The following is a 4,317-nucleotide window of genomic DNA, read 5'->3' as shown; positions in this document are numbered from 1 at the left end:
CCCTTAAGGGAAAGGTACGCTACGCTAACCGTGCTACTTTCAGCTGATTTGCATGCGGGGCTGCGGGGCAAGCTGTCGATATGATTTTGGGAAAGCACGCTTCAGGATGGATTCACCTCCCGTTTACGGGGATCCTTGCCAAAGTTAAGTACAGAATCTGCGTTTTGGGAATGCCTTTTAAAATCTCACGAAAGCGCACGCGTACAGGCACAGACACGCACATGCACACACGTACAGAAACACACGCACGTGCACACACGTACAGAAACACGCACATACTTGTTTCTTTGGATTTCACCCATTTGATATACCAATGTGCAGGTCCTTCCATACATTTCTACTTCAGCACGTGGGGTAACATACAAAATGAATCTATGCACGACTCAGAGAGAACCTCACATGGATTTGGACCAGTCTACTCTATGTCCCTATTTTTCATAACAATCCAAAAGGCAGGCCCCAAGCCAGTGGTTTCCAAACTGTCCGGTCAGAAAAGGGCTGCTGCACTGTGCTTTGGACCAATCACCTCTCACTTCATTGGAAAGAGTAAAACGCACACGTAGGGATCTCAAACCGTTTGCACACGCACCTCGTCTCCAGGGCTCTTCAGCTGGGTGCCCAGAGAAAACCAGGAAAGGCTGGAAGCTCTGCAGATCCCTGAGAAACACAGGAACCGCACCTACAGGCACACACGACCATCTGTGCGTCCCACACGGGGCGAGCGCCGGTTTGAGTTAATGAAACCAACTAGCCCCGCTGCACACGGTGTGATGATACCAATACACCACACACATACAGAGATATAGATATTCAGATCTGAACACGGTGTGTTGATATCGGTACAGCACACAGATATTGAGAACTGCACACAAAGCATTGATACCGGTACACCACACAGATATTCAGATCTGAACATGGTGTGTTGATATCAGGACAGCACATGTGCATATTCAGATCTGTACACGGTGTGTTGATACCAGGACAGCACATGTGCATATTCAGATCTGTACACGGTGTGTTGATACCAGGACAGCACATGTGCATATTCAGATCTGTACACGGTGTGTTGATATCAGGACAGCACATGTGCATGTTCAGATCTGTACACGGTGTGTTGATACCAGGACAGCACATGTGCATATTCAGATCTGTACACGGTGTGTTGATACCAGGACAGCACATGTGCATATTCAGATCTGTACACAGTGTGTTGATATCAGGACAGCACATGTGCATATTCAGATCTGTACACGGTGTGTTGATATCAGGACGGCACATGTGCATATTCAGATCTGCATGCAGAGTGCTGATACCAGGACAGCACACGCAGATATTGAGATCTGTACACATTGTGTTCATACCGCTACAGCACGCACAGATATTCAGATCTGCATGCGGTGTTTTGATACCAGTACAGCACACAGATATTCAGATCTGCACACGGTACATTGATACCAATACAGCACACAGATATTGAGATACTCACACGGTGCATTGATATCAATACAGCACACACAGATGTTGAGATCTGTACACATAGCGTTGATACGGGCACAGCACACTCAGACACTGAGCTTCTCCCACTGAAACGCGAGGCCTGTCCTCTCACTGAAAACAGCAACGGAACGTTCGGCGAGCCCGCGATTCCGGCACGATCCCGCCATCGAGCGCGGGGGCCCCGCGTCGCCCGCCCTCTGTCTTCCTGTGGAATATTGGTTTCATTTCATTTTTGGCGTGGGCATTTATCAGCTTGACAAATGGACGCTTTTGTCTCCTGGTCTTTGTTTGGCACGCTCAAACTGGGCCCTGCCAATAAATAAAACATTAATGGGGGGAGCAGAGGGGGATGGGGGGGGGGGTGGGGGGCAACAGGCAATGGCAACGAGAAACATGTTATCTCTGGCTGTTCCTCTCTCTCTCCCTCCCTTCTCCCTCTCTCTCTCCCTCCCCTCTCCCTCTCTTTCTCTCCATCTATCGGAGAAAAGAAGGTTTCTGTTAATCCACTGGGGTTTTCAGCACATACTGCTGTAATTACATTCCCCACCCTACCCTCTCTCTCTCTCCCTCCCTCCCTACCCCCCCCCCCCCCCAGGCCCCACCTCCAACCCCCCTCCCCTTCCCTCTCTCTGTGTCAACACAGCGAAGCTCCATGATACTTCAGAGAAAGGGACTCACTTCAATATGAAACCCTTTCATTACCTCCCCCTTCACCGGCCTATCCTGGTCCAATAAAGCTGTAAGAGATAGGAGGCTTTTATTACTGCGCCCCCCCCCCCCTCCTCCCCCTCCCCCCAGCCCCCAGTGCTCCCATCCCTATTGGCCTCAGATGCCTCATTCAAAAACACAAAAAGAAAAGATAACCCCCAAAAATAAAATAAAAATAAAAACAGAAAGAAAACCACTGCTTCAGCATTGGGACGTTTTTCCTAACGAATGAGGCGTCGGGCATGTGACTGCCACACTGTCCCATGACTCCCTGCTCCCCTAATTCTTACCCTCCCACTCCCCCACCCCACCGGTCTCTATGGGATGGGACGGGGCGAGCTCTGAAATGCATCCTTCGCGATAGCCGCGTAAGCCAGCCAAAGACATCTCTCTCTTGTTTATTCCTTTTGAAATCCGGCACATTGTCTGGAATGGAAATTGATAATAAAGTGGAAATTCGAACGAGCTTATCACACGCAGCCAGTTAAAAGTCTTTTTTTTCTTTTTTTTTTCCCCCCTTTGCTGCCGCTTTGTTCCACGCGTCTGTTGTGCGCGTTCGCCGCTTGAAGATAATGGCTTCGGACAATGCGTTATATTGAGCGGATTGTTCCGAGCGGTGGGCCTATTCAATCCAACCGCAGAGCGCCTTTTTTTCTTTTTTATGTTGTGTCCGCGGCTTTTTGAGTAATGAATCGGAGCGGGAGGTTCTCGGGCGTTTCGACACTCGCACGACCTCACCCGCCACGCACCCGCTGAAATTAAACATGTGGGGGGGGGGAAGGGAGGGAGAGGGAGAGGGAGAGAGGGAGAGAGGGAGGGAGGGAGAGAGGAGAGAGGGAGGGGGAGAGAGAGAGAGAGAGAGGGGAGGGAGGGAAGAGGAGGAGAGAGAGAGAAAAGAGAGGGGAGGGGGAGAGAGAGGGAGAGAGGGAGAGGAGGGAAAGAGGAGAGAGAGAGGAGAGAGAGGAGGGAGAGAGAGGGAGGGGGAGAGAGGGAGAGAGAGAGAGGGAGGGGGGGAGAGAGAGAGAGAAAGAGAGGGAGGGGGAGAGAGAGAGTAGAGCATAGTATAATATAGTAATAGTATAGTAGAGTAATGGTACTTAGTAGTTAATTTAATAGTTAATACATGTTATATTACTGCCATGTACGTCATTGTTGTTGGTGCTTGTTTTTTTGAATAAATATACATACTTACTATGGTTCTCCATTTAATTACATATATATTAGGCAAAATTTTTATTATTTTATCATTAGGCTATACGTTATAAGGGGGGGTGGGTCATAGGAAATATACAAGTTATAAAGTCTATATAACACTGTTGTAAGCATGCCATAACAGTTGTTATAACCTGTTCGGACAGTTCTTGACAAATGACACGACACAGGCATAAATGAGTGACATCTAAAATCTCAGTAAAATACTCTTCTTTACAGTGTGACAGCACAAAACGTTAGGCACCGGTAATCAAACCCTTTGTGATAATGTACTCTAACTCACGTCAAATATGAAAATATTGGAACATAACTCCCTCTGATTTCTCCAGCCGTCTCTCTCTCCCGCATCTGCAGCCGGAGGAAAACTTTTATTAAAAGAAGGAAATCATATTTATTACACGTCATTATGTAGTGCTCTCTAAGACTGCCTGTTCAGAAGCAGAAACGCGATGAAACAAATACATTTTTCCTCCGCTCACTGCGCGAACAGGTCTGACACCTGCTGGTAGACAGCCAGGGTGGCAGTACAGTCCAGTGACGGAAGAACCGGGCCTGTTTCTCCAAAGATCGCAGGTTTGAATAAAATCTCCAGCTGTATGAATTCAGTGCAGCTTTATTTGTATCGCACTTGTTACAGAGACACTGTCACAAAGACAACTTTCTGACGTGCAATGGACTGTATCTCAGAAATCTAGCTGTGCATGTCACTCTGAATACATTACATTACAAGCACCAGAGCTTACACAGCTTTTACACTAGCATTTACACTGCACCCCATTTATACAGCTGCATATACACTGAAGCAATTTCGGTTAAGTACCTTGCTCAAGGGTACAACGGCAGTGTCCTACCTGGGAATCGAACCTGTGAGCTTTAGGTTACAAGACCAGCTCCTTACCC

At 47.9% G+C, this 4,317-nt stretch overlaps 1 long non-coding RNA gene across 1 annotated transcript; it reads right to left on the bottom strand.

Annotated features, from left to right (window-relative positions):
• Nucleotides 1-2,587: 2,587 nt before the first annotated feature.
• Nucleotides 2,588-3,769, bottom strand: LOC135240017 (uncharacterized). Its single transcript, XR_010325551.1, has 2 exons — nucleotides 3,701-3,769; nucleotides 2,588-2,957 (listed from the first exon to the last, which is right to left on the bottom strand). It is a non-coding gene; the product is annotated as an uncharacterized LOC135240017 (long non-coding RNA).
• Nucleotides 3,770-4,317: the final 548 nt, after the last annotated feature.

This window comes from Anguilla rostrata, chromosome 14, assembly GCF_018555375.3.
Source record: "Anguilla rostrata isolate EN2019 chromosome 14, ASM1855537v3, whole genome shotgun sequence".
Taxonomy (NCBI): domain Eukaryota; kingdom Metazoa; phylum Chordata; class Actinopteri; order Anguilliformes; family Anguillidae; genus Anguilla; species Anguilla rostrata.
Note: the sequence above shows the minus strand (reverse complement) of the source record. Positions and strands in the feature narration are given on the sequence as shown.